Genomic DNA, 20,041 nt, shown 5'->3' on the forward strand with positions numbered 1-20,041 from the left:
ACAGAAACAAGCTCATAGATACAGAGAACATTTTGATGGTTGTCAGATGGAGGGGGTTGGGGAATTTTGGGGTTACAAAGGGAGAAAGGATTAAGAAGTACAAATTAGTAGTTACAAAATAGTCGTGAGAATATAAATTATAATTTAGGGAATATAGTTGATAATATTGTAATAACTATCCATGATGTCAAATGGGTACTAGATTTATCAGGGTGATCACTTTGTAGGTTATATAAATGTGTAATCACTATATTATACACTTGAAACTAATATAATATTGTACATCAACTCTAACAAATTTTTAATATTTTTAAAAATCAAAGAGTAAAATGAATGAGACTACATCAAACTAAAAATTTTCTGCACAGCAAAAGAAACAACCAACACAATAAAAAGACAATCTATGTGCTGTGGACTCTGGCCAGCAGTGTCCATGGTGTTGTGGATACAACGAACAAATTCACACAGACTACAGAAGTCCTGTGGAGAAAAATGGACAGCACGACCACTCTATGAAAGAGAGGGAGCCCCGACCCCTGCCTGGACAGCCTTTTATTACTTTCTGATAGCATGCATCAAAGAAGGTTTTCATTCATTATGTTCAGGTTTGCTTTAGGTGATTTCTTTTTACAGAAAACAAAGGAAAGGATATTACTGATTACTTCTTACAGATTAATGAGGAAAAAATGTTGCAAATTCAAGGGAACAATAAGAATGATTGGTCTGGTTACACTCCATCTTTGGGAAGATTAGCACAGACTTTAGGAAGTTACTTTGAAGATATGTAGTATTTGCTGCTTCAACTCAGGGTGAGGGAGTTTGAGCAAGAGCAAGCCTCAAAGCAGCGTAGGTATAATGCAGGCCTGGTTTCCCCACAGGAAAGCCAATCCATGGGTTTGGCTCCTGTGTGCTGACTCACACCTGCCTGTTTTCTGATAGGGCTGGGGTACATTTGCCATTGCCAAGCGGACTGGTTCCCTATATCTATGGAAAGGGAGAAAAAACTTACCAACTATATACATGACAAAAGGTTCTATCAAAAATACACAAAGAACACATACAACTCAATAACAAAACAACAAAGAATTCAATTTTAAAATGGGCAGAGAAACTGAAATAGACATTTTCCCAAAGAAGACATCTAAATTGCCAACAGGTAAATTGAAAGATGTTCAGCATCACTAATCATCAGGAAAGTTCAAATCAAAACCACAATGAGATACCATCTTACACCTGTTAGAATGGCTATCATCAAAAAGACTAAAGATTGCCTTGGCTGGCATAGCTCAGTGGATTGAGCATGGGCTGCGAACCAAAGTGTCGCAGGTTCGATTCCCAGTCAGGGTACATGCCTGGGTTGCAGGCCATGACCCCCAGCAACCGCACATTGATGTTTCTCTCTCTCTCTCTCTCTTTCTCTCCCTCCCTTCCCTCTCTAAAAGTAAATAAATAAAATCTTTTTAAAAAAAGACTAAAGATAAAAAGTGTTGGCAAGGATATGGAGAAAAGGCAATCTTTGTGCACTGTTGGTGGAAATAGTTGGTAGAGCCACTAAGTAAAACAGTATGGAGGTTCCTCAGAAAATTAATGTGATCAAGCCACTTCTCCGTTCAGCCAAAGAAAATGAGCAAGATCTCAAAGACACAGCTGCACTACCATGTTTATTGCAGCATTATTACAATGGCCAAGATACAGAAACAATGTGAGTGTTAATGGATGAATGAATAATAAAGATATGACACACATACACAGAGAGAATATTATTTATCCATTAGAAAGGTTAAAATTCTGCCATTTGCAACCTTATGCTGTGTGAGATAAATCAGACAAAGACAAAATACTATATGATATGATACATGGAACCTAAAAAAGTCAAACTCATTAAAAAAGTGTAGAATTGTGGTTGCCAGGGATTGTGGGGTGGGAATTATGGGAAGATGTTGCTCAAAGGGTACAAACTTCCAGTCAGAAGATAAATAAGTTCTAGACATTGAATGCCTAGTTGTGATTATAGATAACAATACTGTTAGGTGAGTAAAGTTGCTAATTGAGAAGATCTTAAATGTTCTCACCATGAGAAAGGAATGGTAATTATCTGCAGTGATGGAGGCTCTAGATAACACTACAGTGGCAATAATATTGCATATATAAAAGCAAACCAAATTAACACAATGTGCACCTAAAGTGACACGATGTTGCCATTTTGTAAAATAAAACAATAATGCCATTTATATGTCAATAAAGTTGGAGGAAAAAAGTGGTGCCAAAGCCTACAGAAAAGGGGAAATGGAGTTATTTTTTGTCAACTGGTATAGAGTTTCATTTAAGATCATTTAAAATTTCTGGAGAATGATGGTGGTGATGGTTGCGCAGCAGTGTGAATGTACTTATGCCTCTGAACTGTACAATTAAAAATGGTTAAATGGTAAAGTTTATGTGTATTTTGCCACAATAAAAAAAGGCAAATGACTTGTAATGATTTTTCTTAGCTCATGATGAGCTGACAGATATTACCAATACTGCTCAGCTGTTATATCTTAAAGAAGGCAATTCTGAGTTTTCAGTGACTTGATAATCAGCCTCTGTGAATCGTTTGCTTGGGGCAACTAACCACAAGTGAGAATATTTTTTTAAAAAGTTGAGAAAACACTAGTGTAGGGGAAATGGACTCAGTCAGGATCCCTCACCATGCCGATAAGCAGTATTCCCATAATCTTGAGAATGGGCCCACATGCACAGAATCATGCTTTGTCATATAATACCTTGGACTCTTCTGACTTTGTGTGCATTTCGTATATAAGGAAATTGGGACTTCCTGTGGTGTGACACACGGCCTGCAGCATGCATGAATCGCCCCACCCCAAAATAAAGGCGTGTCAGATATTCCTATGGCTCCACATATATTCTTCCGTCTGCCCAAATCCCGAATCCCATGTGAACCTGTCTGGCATTGTAAGACAATTGGCACCATTGGCAGGATTTGTCACAGTATGGTATGAATATGGAGTAACCCTCGGGAACCCCGGAGAGGGGCCTGGGAAGGTGGCGGGTCACCGGTATGTGGTATCCGATGGCAAGTCTCCTGGCAGCATGGGCTCCCCCCGAGAATCGGCCTGATATTAGTGGTGCACCCAACACAGTAGAGAAGGCCCTGAGGGTGCAGGGGAGACCACAGAGAAGCCAAGCACTTGAGTGGACACGTGCCGTGGGCTGTGTGTTTTATTTTGTTTTGTTTTGTTTTGTTTTTCAGCTTTGCGAGCTGAGATGGAGACTGCACTTTGCAAAGCAGAGAAGTTAATGTGAACTCCATGGAAGAGAGGAAGCCCTGGAGACTCAGGTTCACGCCCTAGAGGAAGACCTCCAAATGGCAGAGCAGCGCCATCCCCCTCCGGGATTGCAGTAAATGACTGAGGGAAGAGGGAAAGGGAAGGAATTGAGATCCCTGCAGGCTCGGCCAGGCCAGTAGTAATACAGAAGATGAAATCACAGCAGCCTATGGTGCCTGGGTGCAGTCCGGATCTGGGCCACTTGTGGTCCCCTTCCCCTACTCACCCTGCACACATCTGGGACAAAGTTACCGAGAGAGACTTGGCTAGAAGAGTGCTCTGGCGCTAGAAGAGTGCTCTGGTGGAGGGGCAGCCTAGGGGAACCCACCCAACGAAGAAATGCAGCAGCAGGGGGAAGCAGTCTTAAGTTCCCTCTGTCTCACAGTTAAAGAGCGACCCCGTGTGGCTGCAAGTTGAACAACGTTTCCTGTGGTCCCAGAAAAAGAAGGCGACAAAGAAAAAAACCAGGGGTGTGATCTGAGAGGCCCGTCCTGTTTCTCGAAGACTGTATGGCTGTGCCAACCTCCCAAGAAGAGGGAGGAGATATCCTTTGGACATTTGAATGGAGGAGGGCCAAGGAACCCATCTGCATGGACAGGGATCAGAAAAAGTGAAGGACACGCAGCTTTCCCCAGGTATTAGGCGACTGCCCCCACCCCCACCATGAATATACTGTTTATGTGTCCCCCATTCTTAAGTATACCCTGGGCATTAATGTTCTCCAATAACTGTGGCTGCAGACCACTGTGAGGAAAAACAGTATTTGCGGGAGCATCCTGAGCATGCTGCAGATCAGTTGCTGTCCCCACAAAGGGTGACTTGGCAGTTAAACAAACACAGTCTGGCTTAATACTGGAGTAGGTCAGAGTAGCAGGTGGGCAGAACTGTGAACCATGTGGCTGGTGCCTACAAATGAAGCACTGCCCTAGACTATTTGCACAGATAGTTGGACAGTGTACTGGAAACTAACATCATGGATCTCTACATGGCATGCAAATAAATGGATGGTTATATATAGGCCATTATGGGGACAGGCCTTGTGGAAAGACCTCTGGGAATTGGGCTACCAGAACCTAATCACTGTATAACATGTGACTGGGCATCCACCCCTTACTTCTCCTGGGAATGATGAGGCTGACACTCTAGCCAAGGTACAGTGGCTAGAAATGGTACCTGCCAGTCCCTCAGGAAGAGAAGTAGTCCAGTGGCTACACCATGGCCTCTTACCTGCTGGACAGAAGACCATGTGGTCTATTATAAAAGCTTAGGGGTACAGGAAGCTTGTGAGGCCTGGTTTGCCTGTTCACAAGAACATCCCCAGAGGCCTGTGGGAACTACTGGACAGGTGGTACAGGAACAAATACCACTGATCCAATGGCAGGTTGATGTGATTGGGCCCCTGCCTAGTTCAAGGGATGTATGTGGTCATGCATGTGGGCATGCACCAGATCAAGGTGTGGTGGTTGCTGTACTGGAGCACCCGTGGGCTGCCTATGGGTGACCCTTAATCATTGAAATGGTCAAGGGATACACTTCGCTAAAACAAGACAATGGGAAAACAAGGAAATATTCTCTTGCCTGTACCCAAGGGCCTGGAGCAAGGCAAACAGCTGTTTGGACATGACCTTGGGAGATAAAGGTCCCCCACATATGTTGGGTGGCTCTTGTTGCCCTTTGGGGACATGGGGGGGGGGGAGAAACCTGCCAACAGTGCCCTGGATGACTGGGACATGGACCCCAATATTGCAACATACCCAGGGTCAGCAGACCATGAAATGCTTCTCTGTGGCATCACATGTTAATATCAGTATATGCTGAAAAAAAAAAAACACTTGATAAAGTACAGCACCCATTCATGATAAAAACGCTCAGCAACTGGGAATAGAGGAGTATACCTCAACATAACAGAGGCCATATTCAAGAAACCTACAGTCAACATCATACTAATAAGCCAAAACTAAAAGCTTTCCCCCTAAGATCAGGAAAAAGACAAGGGTGTCCACTTTCACCACTTATATTCAACATAGTATTAGAAGTTCTAGCCACAGTGATCAGACAAGAAAAAGAAATAAAAGGCATCCAAACTGGAAAGGAAGCAGTAAACTGTCATTTGCAGATGACATGATAGTGTACTATAGGTTCCACCAAACAACTACTCAACCCAATAAGTGAATTTGACAAAATAGTGGGATACAAAGTCAATATTCAGAAATCAAAGGCATTTCTGTACACCAACAATGAAATATCAGAAACAGAAACTAGGGGGAAATCCCATTTACTATAATGACAAGAAAAATAAAGTTCCTAGGAATAAACTTAACCAAAGAGGTAAAAGACCTATACTCAGAAAAACTACATCATGCTGAAGAAAGACATTAAGGAAGACACAAACAAATGGAAGCATATATTATGTTCATGGACTGGAAGAATCAACATCATTAAAATGTCTGTACTACCCAAAGCAATCTATAGATTCAATGCAATCCCTATTAAAATGCCAATGACATATTTCACAGATCTAGAACAAATATTTCAAAAATTTATATGGAACCAAAAATGACCCCAAATAGCCACAGCAATCTTGAGAAAGAAGAACAAAGTAGGAGGAATTACAATACCTGATATCAAATACTCAAAGGCCACTGTTATCAGAACAGTCTGGTATGGCATAAGAACAGACACATAGATCAACAGAACAGAATAGAGAGCCCACAAATAAACTCATGTCTCTATGGTCAATTAATATTTGACAAAGGGAGCAGGAGCATAAAATGGAATAAAAATAGCCTCTTCAACAAATGGTGCTAGGAGACCTGGAATGGTACTTGCAAAACAATGGAACTCAACCACCAACTTACACCATTAACCAGAATAAACTCAAAATGGATAAAAGATTTAAACATAAGCTGTGATAACCATGAAAGTCCTGGAGGAAACTATAGGCAATAAAATTTCAGATATCCCACACAGGCCAAGGGAAATAAAGAATAGAATAAACAAATAAGACTACATCAAATTAAAATATCTTCTGCGTGGCTAAAGAAAACATCATCAAAATGAAAAGGGACCCAACTGTCTGGGAAAACATTGGTACATTTACACAGTGGAATACTATGCAACAGAAAGAAAGAGCTCCTACCTTTTCACAACAGCATGGACAGAACTGGAGAGTATTGTGCAGGGGGCAAAGGAAAAATACTATATGATCTAACCTATGACAGGAAGTTAATGAACAAAACAAACAAAATAGTAGACCGTTCTGCATGGTGTGGGCCCAGACAGGACCCACGCCCAGGGATAGGTTCTCCCATGGGGAATCAGGCCTGCATTGTACCTAGGCTGCTTTGAGACTTGCTTTTTGCTAAAACTTCCTCACCTTGAATTGAGGCAGCAAACATTTACTGCATATCTTTAAAGTAGCTTCCTAAAATCTGTGCTAAAACTTACAAGGATGAGTGTAACCAGCTCAACAACTTTTACCTTTGCATTTGCAAATATCCTCCTTCTGTGATGTCATTAGCTGCATCCTCTCCTTTGTTTTCTGTAAAAGGTAACCACCTAAAGTGAACCTCTGCATAGTAAATGAGGACCATCATGTAAAGTACTCAGAAAAGCAATAAAAGCTTGTCAAGGCAGGGGTCGGGGCACTCTCCCCTTGAGAGAGTGGCCGTGCCATCCCTTTTCCTCCATGGGACTTGGTAGTCCATATGAACTTGTCTCATATCTCATCCATAATGCCACAGATCCCTCTGCATCAAAATAGAACCAGAGGAATGGAAACAAGGGACAAACTGACAGGGACCAGAGGGGAGGGAAGAGGGGGATAAGGGAGGAAAAAATAGAAAGGGCGTAGTTTAAAAAACAAGTATAAATGACCCCAGGACAAGGACAGCAGGTTGGGGATTGACTGGGGTGGGTCAGGGCAGGGGAGAGCAATGGGGAAAATTGGGACAAACTGTAATAGAACAACAATAAAAAATTATATATCATTCCCCTCAAATGCCCAGGCAGAGAGATAATTCATCAAGTGACATGAGTAACCAAGGTAACAAGGTAGTTCAGAAAGAAAATGAAAAATCTCCAGAAAATAAACTTAAGTGACAGAGAATTCAAGATTGCATTTATGAAAAAAAGAAAACCTCAGTGAGCTACAAACAAAAACTTAGAAAGATAGTCCAATGAGCTCAGAAGTAAAAATCAATGAACAAAAGGAGTACTTGATCAAAGAGATTGAAACATAAAAAATAAATAAATAGAAATTCTGTCATGCAAATGGACAACAGTGTGGTGATTGCAGGGCCAGGAATGGAGGGAGGTGGAAATGAAAGAAGGTATAAGGAGGATAAATGTAATTTATACAATAAGTGGGAAAATACAATAAAAATGAGAAAATAAGAAATTCTGGAGCTGAAGGGTTCAATAAATAAAATGAAAAATAAATTAGAGAGCTTAATAAATAGGGCATACCAGATAGAGAAAATAGACATAAAAGATAGAAATCTAGCCTAGCAAGCTCTGCATCATGCCAGGCTTCATCTCCTCTGTGCCATCTGGTCTGTCACCTGAGCCATTTACTCTGTTGTGAAGCATTAGGGCAACCTGTAGTATTTAGAACAGCAAGTAGAAGTGCCACCGTAGAGGCCAGGACTCTGGACTATGGTGACTAGTGGTACAGCCCCAGAAAAGACATCCCCAGATAGAGATAAGAAAAGCAGTCAGATGTATCTGTTTCCCCTTGAGCCCCGAAACACCATTATTCAAGATCACAAGCAAGGTAAAGAGGAACAAAATGAAAGTCAGATAATGAAGGAAGAAAACACAGGAGCCAGAGCAGAAGCAGAGAGGCAAGAAGACATGAATCCAAAGATAAATTTTCTAAGAGACACATGTCTGAGGAACATAACGACAAGGAACATTCTTCTGATAAAGGAAGAGAGCAACTAAATTCATCTGAAAATGGTGAAGGCAGATACAAACACAAAGAAAGAAGGTCATCAAGAAGCAGAAGTCACTCAAAATCTAGGTTAATGAAAAGCATCATTGTAGTTAAAGCAGAAAGCAGAAGAAGTCAAGATCCAGAAGCAGAGAAAGTAAGAAATGATCCAGAAACAGGGAAAGATAATGTCGCCTCCAATCTCTTCCCACTCAAGATCAAGACACATACATAGGAGTAGAAGCAGAATTAGGACAAGGAATACAAGTCGAGATACAAATAAGAGAATTGAGTGACTTCTGGACAAGATGGAGATGTAGCTAGGACTTCCAATACTACATTGAATAGAAGTAGACATCTATTTGTGTGAAAGCGGACATCGTTGCTCACTGGAGAGCATTATGCTAAATGAAATAAGCCAGGTGGTGAAAGACAAATACCATATGATCTCACCTATAAGTGGAACCTAGTCAACAAAACACACAAGCAAGCAGAATGCAGCCAGAAACATTGAAATAAAGAGCAAACTGACAGTAACCAGAGAGGAGAGGGGAAAGGGATAATGGTGGATAACAGGGGATGGCCGTCAAGGAACATGTGTAAAGGATATATGGGCAAAGCCAAAGGGGGTAGGTTCAAGGGTGGAAGGCAGGGATGTGTGAGTGGAGGGAATGGTCGAGTGAAAATTAAGACAACTGTACTTGAACAACAATAAAGAAAAGAAACAGTATGGTATTGGCAGAAAGACACACAGACCAATGGGACAGAATTGAGACCCCAGAAATAAACCCACATATACATGGGCAAATAATTTTCAACCAACAAGCCAAAAACATACAAAGGAAAAAAGAAAGTCTCTTCAACAAATGGTGTTTGGAAAATTGGAGAGCCAAATGAAAAAGAATGAAATTATATTGGTCTTTGTCACCAGTCACAAAAATTAACTCAAAATGGATCAAAGACCTAAATGTAAGGCCTGAAACAATAAAATACATAGAAGAAAGCAAAGATCCAAAACATGTGGACCTTGTTCTTAGGGAGGATTTTATGAATTTGACCCCAAAGTCAAGGGAAGTAAGAGTTAAAATAAATGAATGGGATTATATCAAGCTAAAAAGCTTCTGTACAGCAAAAGAAATCATCAATGAAACACAAAGACAACCAACTGAATGGGAGAAAATTATTTGTAAATAATACCTCCAATGATGGGCTATTATTCAAAACATAAAGAACTCACCCTGGTGGTGTGGCTCAGGGGACTGAGCGCTGGCCTGCGAACCAAAGAGTCATCAGTTTGACTCCCAGTTGGGGCACATGCCTGGGTTGTGGGCCAGATCCCTGGTGGGGCATGCAAGAGGCAACCATGCATTGATGTTTCTCTCCCTGTCTTTCTCCCACCTTTCCCCTTTCTCTAAAAAATAAATAAATAAAATCTTTTTTAAAAACATGTAAAGAACTCACACAGATCAACAACAACAAAAAATCCAATTTAAAAATGAATAGAAGACCTAAACACACCCTTCCCCTTAGAAAATACACAAAAGGCCAACAGATATACCAAAAGATGCTCAGCTTCACTAGTTATTAGTGAAATGCAAAGCAAAACCAGAACGAGATACCACCTCACACCTGTTAGAATGGCTATTATCAACAAGACAAAAAATAACAAGTGTTGGACAGTTTATGGAGAAAAAGAAACCCTCATTCACTGCTAGTAGAATCATAAATAGGTACACCTGCTGTGGCAATCTCCAACACTATGGAGATTCCTCAAAAAATTATGAATAGAGTTATTATATGACCCAGCAATACCTCCTCTGGGTATCTACCCCAAAAATTTGAAAACATTTATTTGTAAAGATGTATGTACCCCTATGTTCACTACAGCATTATTCATGATGACCAAGACATGGGAAAAATAAAAGTGTCTTTGATGGGTGATTGAATAATAAAGATGTGGTACATAAATACTATGCAATATTGCTTAACCATAAGAAAAGATGAAATACTGCCATTTGCAACAACATGGATGGTTCTTGAGAATATCATGCTAAGCAAAATAGTTAGAAAAAATCAAGAACTATATGATTTCACTCATATGTGTGATATAAAGGTGAGGCAACAAATGAACAAATGAATAAGACAAAGAAAAACTCAAAGACCCAACAGTATGGTGTTTATTAGAGGGAAAAGGGAATGGGGAAAAGGTAGTAAAGGGTAAAGGAAATCAAATATATAATGATGTAAGGAAATTTGATTTTTGAGTGGTGAACCCACAATGCAATATACAAATGATGTATTATAAAATTGTATACTTGATACCTATGTAATAGTATTAACCAGTGTCACCCCAATAAATGTAATAAGGCATTTTAAAGGCATAGAAATTGGGAATAAGAAAGTAAAACTCACTTTTTTCAGGTGACACAATTCCACATATAGAAAACCCAAAGATTACACACTTAAAGCAACTAGAAAAAAATAAACAGAGTAAAGTTGTAGGATACAAAATCAATGTACAAAAACCTGTTGTATTCCTATACACTAATAATGGAACATCTGAAAAAAAGAAATAAAGAAACAATTGCATTTGCAATTGCAACAAAAAGGATAAAACACCTATGTATAAATTTAAAGGATGTGAAGGACCCATACAGTGAAAACTCTAAGACATTGTTGAAAGAAATTGAAGTACACACAAAGAAATGGAAAGATATTCCATGTTCATGGACCGGAAAAATCAATATAGTTAAAAGCGCCTTATTGCCTAAAGCAATATACAATTAAATGCAATCCCCATCAAAATATCAATGTAATTTTTCCAAAAAAAAATCATCAAATTTGTATGGAATCACAAAAGACTCCAAATAGCCAGAGCAACCCTGAAAAAGCTGGAGATATTACACTCCCAGATTTAAATTATACTACAAAGGTACAATAATCAAAACAGTGTAATATTGGAAGATAAACAGCACACAGAGCAAGAGGACTAATTGAGAGCTCACATGTACAGGCAACTAATTTTCAACAAAAAAAGTCAGAAACACAGTGAAGAAAAGAAACCTCTTCAAAAATGGTGTTGGGAAAATTGGAAGGCCACATGCAAAAGAATAAAACCAAACTGCTATTTGAAACTTACACAAAAATAAACTCAAAATAAAGACTTAAATATAAGATTTGAGGCAAAATACATAAAAGAAAACATAGGTACTAAACTTATGGACCTTGGTCTTAGAAAGGATTTTATAAATTTGGCCCCAAAGTCAAAGGAAGTAAACATAAAAGTAAATGAATGGCACTATCTAAACTGAAAAGCTTTGGCACAGCAAAAACAAAAACAAAAACACACACTCACACACACCTCCAATAAAAGGCTAATATTCATAACTTGTAAAGAACTCATACAATTCAACAACAAAAAACAAACAATCCAAGTAAGAAATGGGTAGAGGACCTGAACAAACACTTCTCCCCAAAAAACATACAAATGGACAACAGATATATGAAAAGATGCTCAACTTCACTAGCTATTAGGGAAATGCAAATCAAAACCACAATGAGATAGCAACTCACACCTATTAGAATGGCTATTATCAACAAGCCAATAAATAAGTGTTTTAGAGGATGTGGAGAAAAAGGAACCCTCATACACTGCTTGTGGGAATGTAAACTTGTGAAAGTTTCCATTTCACTGTTTCCATTTCACTATGGAAAACAGTATGGAGATTCCTCAAAAAATTAAGAATAGAGCTACTTTATGATCTAGCAATCCCTCTTTTGGGTATCTACCTAAAAATTCAAAAACATATATTTGTAAAGTTATATGTACCCCTATGATCATTACAGCATTATTCACAGTAGCCAAGATAAGAAAACAGCCTAAGTGCCTGTCCTTTGATCCAATACTAGTTTGTCATAAGAAAGGAGGAAATACTGCCATTTGTGTCAACAAGGATGGATCTTGAGAGTATTGTGCTAAGTAAAATAAGTCAGATGGTAAAATCTGAGTAGTCTAAGTAAAATGACAAGAACCATATGACTTCACTTATGTATGATATAAAACATAAAGAAACAACAACAAATAAAACAAACTCATAGACATAGATAACAGTGTGATGGTTACCAGATGGTAAGACAGATAGCAGAGGTAAAGGGGGTCAAATATATTGTGATGAAAGGAAAGTATACTTTGGGCGATGAGCACAAAATGCAATATACAGATAATGTATTATTGAATTGTACACTTGCAACTCATATAGTTATTAACCAATGCCACCCTCATAAATTTAATTTTTAATATATCTTATTGATTATGCTATTACAGCTGTTCCATTTGCCCCTTCATTCCCCTCCACCCTGCACACCCTCTCCCACCCACATTCCCCCCTTTAGTTCATGTCCATGTGTCATAAGTTCTTTAGCTTCTACATTTCCCATACTATTCTTGCCCTCCCCCTGTCTATTTTCTACCTACCATCTATGCTACTTATTCTCTGTACCTTTTTCCCCCTCTCTCCTACTCCCACTCCCCTGTTGATAACCCTCCATGTGATCTCCATTTCTGTGGTCCTGCTCCTGTTCTAGTTGTTTAGAAGCTTAGTTTGTTTTTGGTTTTGTTTTAGGTGTGGTTGTTAATAATGGTGAGTTTGCTGTCATTTTACTATACATGTTCTTTATCTTATTTTTCTCAGATAAGTCCCTTTAACATTTCATATAATAAGGGCTTGGTGATGATGAACTCCTTCAACTTGACCTTATCTGAGAAGCACTTTATCTGCCCTTCCATTCTAAATGAGAGTTTTGCTGGATAGAGCAATCTCAGATGTAGGTCCTTCCCTTTCATGACTTCGAATATTTCTTTCCAGGCCCTTCTTGCCAGTAAGGTTTCTACTGAGAAATCAGCTGATAGTCTCATGGGAACTTCTTTGTAGGTAACTCTCTCCTTTTCTCTTGCTGCATTTAAGATTCTGTCCTTATCCTTAATCTTGGGTAATATGATTATGATGTGCCCTGGTGTGTTCCTCCTTGGGTCCAACTTCTTTGGGACTCTCTGAGCTTCCTGGACTTTCTGGAAGTCTATTTCCTTTGCCAGATAGGGGGAGTTCTCCTTTATTATTTATTCAAATAACTTTTCCACTTGTTGCTCTTCCTCTTCCCCTTCTGACATCCCTGTAATTCAGATGCTGGAACGTTTAAAGATGTCCTGGAGATTCCTAAGCCTCTCCTCATTTTTTTTAGTTCTTGTTTCTTCATTCTTGTCTGATTGGATGTTTCTTTCTTCCTTCTGGTCCACTCCATTGATTTGAGTCCCAGTTTTCTTCCCATCACTATTGGTTCCCTGTGCATTTTCCTTCATTTCACTTAGCATAGCCTTCATTTTTCCATCTAATTTGTGACAAAAATCAACCAATTCTGTGAGCATCCTGATCACCAGTGCTTTGAACTGTGCATCTGATAGGTTGGCTATCTCTTGGTCACCTAGATTTATTGGCTCTGGAGCTTTGATATGTTCTTTCATTTGAACTTTTTTTTTTTTTTTTTGGTCTGGTCACGCCTGGTACACAGTGAGGGGCAGAGCCTTAGGTGTTCACCAGGGCAGGGCCACCCAGTCACTGGGTTCTGACACTGTATGTAGGGGTGGGGTCAAAGAGGGAACAACGGCACTTGCTCCGCTCTCGTATTTCAGTCCCTTCTGCTGCTTCCCACAAGCAAATGGGGCCCTTCTGGTGCTGGTTCCTGGGTGGGTGGACTTGTGTATATTCTAGGACCCTGCCATTCTCTCCAATGAACTCTCCTGTGAGACTGGGAGTCTCTCCGGCACCTCAACCCCCACAAGTGTTTTCAGTTGGTGCTTTTAGGCTTTATTTCCTGGGGCTGGAGCCCTGGGTTCCACGGTCTGTCTTGCTCCCCATTTTTGCCTGGTTTATCTGTGCACAAATGTGTGTCCACGGTCATCCAGCGGCCTTGTGCGCCTAACTGGGTCTGCCTGTTGCCACCCCACTCCCAGGGTCTGCCAGCCACCACCTGTGCACCTGGGACCACCAGCCACCAGTTTTTCATGCTAAGACCCCTCTTCGCTGGCTGCCGACTCCCCCTGTCTTACCGGTCTGGATGAATAGTTGTGGGACTTTCATACAGTTCAATTTTCTATCAGATCTGGTTGGTTTTTTTGTTTCTAAATTTTTGTTGTTTTTAATTTTCGTTGTGCAAGGAGGCACAGTGTGTCTACCTACACCTCCATCTTGGCTGGGAGTCATCATAAATTTAATTTTTTAAAAATGTCTCCAATTAGCCATCTAAGTTTCCAATTTAAGAAACCAGAAAAGAGCAAAACAAACTCAAATCAAAGAGAAAAAATAAGAGATATAATTGGAAAGCTATGAAATTTAAAAAGGAAAACAATTTTAAGAATTAGCAAAACCAAAAGTTATTTTACAAAGACCAGTAAAACTGATAAACCTCTCATAACACTGACAAAACAAGAGGGAAAACACATATGACCAATGTCAAAAATGAAAGAGAGCCCTGGTTGGTGTGGCTCAGTGGATTGAGCATCAGCCTGTAAACCAAAAGGTCACCAGTTCAATTACCAGCCAGGGCACATGTCTGGGTTGTTGGCCAGGTACTCATTTGGGGGCGAGCCAGAGGCAACTGATCAATGTATCTCCCACACATTGATTTTTTTCTCTCCCTGCCTTCCTTTCTCTCTAAAATTAAGTAAATATATTTTTTTAACTTAGAGAATATCACTACAGACCCCTGAGACATTAAAGGAAAAGCAAGAGACCATTACAAACAACTCTTTACATGTATAATTTACAACTTAGATGAAAATTGAATGATTTTTTAAAAACAAAATCCAAAAACTGATCAAGAGTAAAAAGGTTATCTGATTAATTTTATATCTACTAAAGAAATTGATTTTGTAACTAAACACTTTCTGGAAAAGAATTCTCCAGACCCAGATGATTTTATTGGTAAATTATACCAAACAAATACCACCATTTCCACACAATCTTTTCCAGAAAATAGAAGAGGGGGGAATATTTCCTAATTCATCTCAAGACATCATTATCTTAATACTAAAACCAGTTAGAGACTCTGTACAAAACACTATAAACCAATATCTCTCATGAATATAGATAGAAAATTTCTTCATGAAATATTAGAAAATCAAAAACAGAAGTATATAATAGAATACACCATCATGAACTGAGTTTCCTACCCCCCCAAAAAAGGGAAGGTGTTCTCCCTAAAATTCAAAACAAGACAAGGATGTCCACTCTCACCACTCCAATTCCACATCAGACTGAAGTCCTAACCAGCGCAAGATGTCAGAAAAAGAGAAAAGGACACATAAATTATAAAGGAAGAAATAAAATTAACCTTAATTGCATATGACATGCTTGTCCATGTAGAAAAATCACAAGAAATATACAAAAAAAACACTTCTAGAATTAATAAATTGAGTCAGCAAAATCTCAGGTTGCAATGCCAACACATACACAAAAAATGACTGCATTTTCATATATTAGCAATGAACAATCAGAAACCAAAAAATTTTAATACCATTTCAATAGCATCCAAAAAATCAAGTATGTTGGCATAAAACTAAAATATTTTGTGTATGTATGCGCTCTTATATTTAAATTATAACTGCTGATGATAGAAATAAAAGAACACCTTTAAAAATGGAGAACCTTCCAATCATCATGAATCGTAAGGCTCAACATCTCCCTAAAATTGATATGCAATTCTAATGCAACTCCTATTAAAAGAGCAACAACATTTGTTGGTCTACATTATTTTGGTCTTAAAATGGATAATTATCAGTAATATTATTCCCAAGCAAACTTGAATGGTGTTATTTTATTCATAATTTGCCTTGCTTTTATGCCTTGTTTTTCTTAACTTCTCCATATTTATATTTGCCTTTTTTTCAGGTATTTTCTATTTCAAAAAATTGCCTCTTTTAACAGACTGATGGTTGCTACAGAGGAGGGAGGATTGGGAGATGGGTGCAAAAGGTGAAAGGATTAAGAAGTACAAACTGGTAGTCACAAAACAGTCACAGGGAGGTAAAGTACAAGAAAGAGAATATAAGCCCTGGCTGGCGTAGCTCAGTGGATTGAGCACGAGCTGTGAACCAAAGCATTGCAGGTTCAATTCCCAGTCAGGGTATATGCCTGGGTTGCAGGCCACAGCCCCCACTGTGCAACCTCACACTGATGTTTCTTTCTCTCTCTCTCTCTCTTTTTCTCCCTCCCTTCCCTCTCTAAAAATAAATAAATAAAATCTAAAAAAAAGATAGAGAATACAGTAATAACATTGTAATAACTATATATGGTACCCAGTAGGTACTGGAAATATTGAGAGGACCACTTTGTAAAGTATATGATTGTCTAACCACTATGCTATACACCTAAAAATAATACGAAAGATATTTAATGTAAACTGTAATTGAAAAATAAATTTTTAATACAAAAAGATTTGTTGATTTAGACAAGCATAGTCAAAACAACTCTGAAAAAGAAAAATAAAGTTGGAGTACTCACACTACCCAATTTTAAGAAGCACTGTAAAATTACATTAATAAGACAGTGTGCTATTGGCAAACAAATACACACCTACACCAACAGAACAGAAGAATAAGGACTGCAGAAAGAAACACACATAAATATGGCCAATTTATTTTTAAAAGAAGTCCAAAGACTATTTGAGCAAGAACACAGTTGTTGGTTTTTGTTTTGTTGTGTTGTTGGTTTTTTTTTTGTAATAGTGTTAAATTCGATGGAAAGACATTCGGTGGAATTCAGCGAAAAAATTAATCTCCACTAAACCTTCACATCTTATACCAATATGAACTCAATGTGAATCACAGATCTGAAATATATACACTATCAAAAATTAGAACAAAACATAGGAGAAAATCTTTCTGACCTGGAGTTAAGCAGAATTCTTAAACATGACACCAAAAGCACATCCTTAAAAGAATAAAAATAATAATTTAGATTCTATAAATATTAAAAACTTTTACTCTACAAATAATACTGTTAGAAAATGAAAAGATAAACTACCCACCATGAAAAAAATATTTGCAAATCACACAACTGGCAAAAGGGCTGTATCCAAAACATATAAATGACCCTCTAAAATTTAGTCTAGCCCTGGCTGGTGTGGCTCAGTGGATTGAGCGCTGGCCTGCAAACCATTCCGTTTCCAGTCAGGGCACATGCCTGGGTTGCAGGCCAGGTTCCCAGTAGGGGGCATTAGAGAGGCAACCACACATTGATGTTTCTCTCCCTCTCTTTCTCCCTCCTCCTCTTCCCCTCTCTAAAAATAAATAAATAAATAAAATCTTTTTTAAAATAAGTAAAATTTAGAGTCTAAATTGTAGTAAAAACAACTCCCTGGATTGACCAATCACTCAAGAGACTAGGAAGGACTGGCACTTTATCAGACCAATCAACAGGCAGGCCAGTATTAGCCTCTCACTAATCACAGACAACCTCCAATCAGCCAATAGAAATAGAAAGCTAAAATAAGAGGAGGGGCCTACATGATCTCCAAGGCAATCAATTCTCCGCAATAAGGGAGAGGCTGTCTGTAGTGAGCGCCAGATGCCCTAATGCGGGTGTTTGAGAGGGGCAGGGAGGGAATTTATGGGGGGACAGGTGAGGAGTTAGAGGGGGAATAAGGGAGCAAGGAGGGCTTCATAAATGGGCTAAAAGGGTGTTTTAACTATATTAGTGTTTAGAGGGAGCACAGCTTTTAAGAGACTGTAATAGGTGGACACAGAAGGAGCTCAAAGGTCAGGAAGCTAGGTGGAGAGGTAAAGAGAAGACCTTAGAGGGAGGAAGAGCAGGACGTTATAAAGTGACAGAGAAAAGGCTGAGTGGCGTGAGAGGGACTTAGAGTTCATAGGTGCTCAAAGAAAGTCTAGAGGAGCCAAGTGAGAGTTTATGTGGGGCTGGGGGAGCAGTTTATAGGGACAAAGTGGGGGGTAACTGGGATGAGCAGAGAGTTATTGGTGACATTACAAGTTTCGTAGGACGAGAATTTTTATAAGGAACAATGAAGGTTTTACAGGTGATAAGTGAGACAAAGTGTTGAGTGAGGGTCTTCTTAGCAGGGCATTTTATAGAGGCAAAGACACACTTGCCTGGGTGACAACGAGGCAATTATAGGAATGACATGTGAAAGTGAATTAGTTGTGGTTTCAGGAAGGATAAGTGAGAGTGATCAGAGCCAGAAAGGGATTTGGGTTGACAGGATGAGGCCAAGAAAGACGTGCTGCATGAGTTTGTAAGGCAGTTAGAAGAGATTATAGGAGACAAGGAACAGAGGGAATTAGGGCATGAGGGCAGGTGGGGGCTGAGAGTTCTAGGGGACAGAAAGATATTAAAGGGGACAGGCAGAGGTTAGAAAGGATATGGTGGGAGTTCAACAGTCAGTGAGAGTTTTAAATGAAGAATTCACAGGAGTCAAGGAGACATGTTAGTGGAAGTCAGAGGGAGTGGTAGAATCCAGAAGCCATACTAAGCCATAACCCACTTTCTGCGCCACCCCCCAGGCATTTGAAATTTTGCCTGACAAGCCCCCCAAAGATTACATGTGCCTGTCGATTTTGGCCTTCTTCTTGTGTTTTCCCATAGGCATTGTAGCCTTGATCTTCTCTATCCAGGTGGGAATCTGAAACATGCTAATCCTCCCTCTCCCCTTCTTCTTCATCCTGGCTATAACCCCAATTCAAACTCTTCCTTGTTTCTCTTCTGTGGGTTCAGGTCCCTACCCTATGTCCATTTAGTTCCATGGTTTACCCCATACAATAACCCTTTTAAGCCCATCTATTCCTGTTTTACCTCTCCCCTCAAATCAGACAAGGCACAGCAACAAATGGAATGAACGAGCCTTAGCAGCTGAGACCTCCCACCAAGTCTTCTACATTGCAGTTTTGGGGATTGTTATGGGAAGCCTCATCACACTGATCCTCTTGATCTTCTACATGATGGACTTATTTTCTCGGTAACATCCTCTTCAGTTCATGAACACACCAACAAATATATACAACTGTGCTACTGCCCTTGGCTCTGAGTATACGCTTGGGCCAAATGGGACTCCTGCTGAGCCTGGAGTGCCTGGAATGCCAAATGTTGCTAGTCTGAGCCTGCAATTTGAGGTGGTTGATAGGTAAGGAAGTGGTAGCTCAGGCAGTCCCTTGGACCAGGGCTCAAGGCCAATCCCAGGACCCTGCCAAGGGATAAGGGCCACGGGAGACAGGGTAAGGGCACTGTGTCCCCAGGACAGCCTCCCCTCCTGCCAACATTCATGAGTTCATGCCCCCCATCTGTTTACATTAACCAAGGGCCTTGACCGTGCTGCCTGACTCTGGAGACAGAGCCTTACCCCCATAGAACTTGTAAACCAGAGTGGAAGACAGATCACCAGACAGTAACAATCCACAGCAGTCTAATTTCTAATGGAAGAAACTTAAGAAGGTAGATTGTAAAGGCCAGACCTAATCTGAAGTGCTTATTGTCTACCAGAAAACCAGGAAGTTAAGCAGCTGTCAGTGAGCTTTTTGGTTACAATTTGGTTCATATTCTGATTGTACAGATTTTCTATAATAAGTATAAATTGCCTTCTCTCCCTCCTCCCCCCAGCCATCAAGTTCACTCATTACTTTCTAGGCATCTACAATATAACAAGCACTGTACTAGGAGCTAGAAACACAACAGAGAAAAATAAATAAGACCTCTTTCTGATGGAGCCACATTCCAGT

This window comes from Phyllostomus hastatus, unplaced genomic scaffold (assembly GCF_019186645.2).
Source record: "Phyllostomus hastatus isolate PE091 unplaced genomic scaffold, TTU_PhHast_1.1 phas_contig_5, whole genome shotgun sequence".
NCBI classification, from domain to species: domain Eukaryota; kingdom Metazoa; phylum Chordata; class Mammalia; order Chiroptera; family Phyllostomidae; genus Phyllostomus; species Phyllostomus hastatus.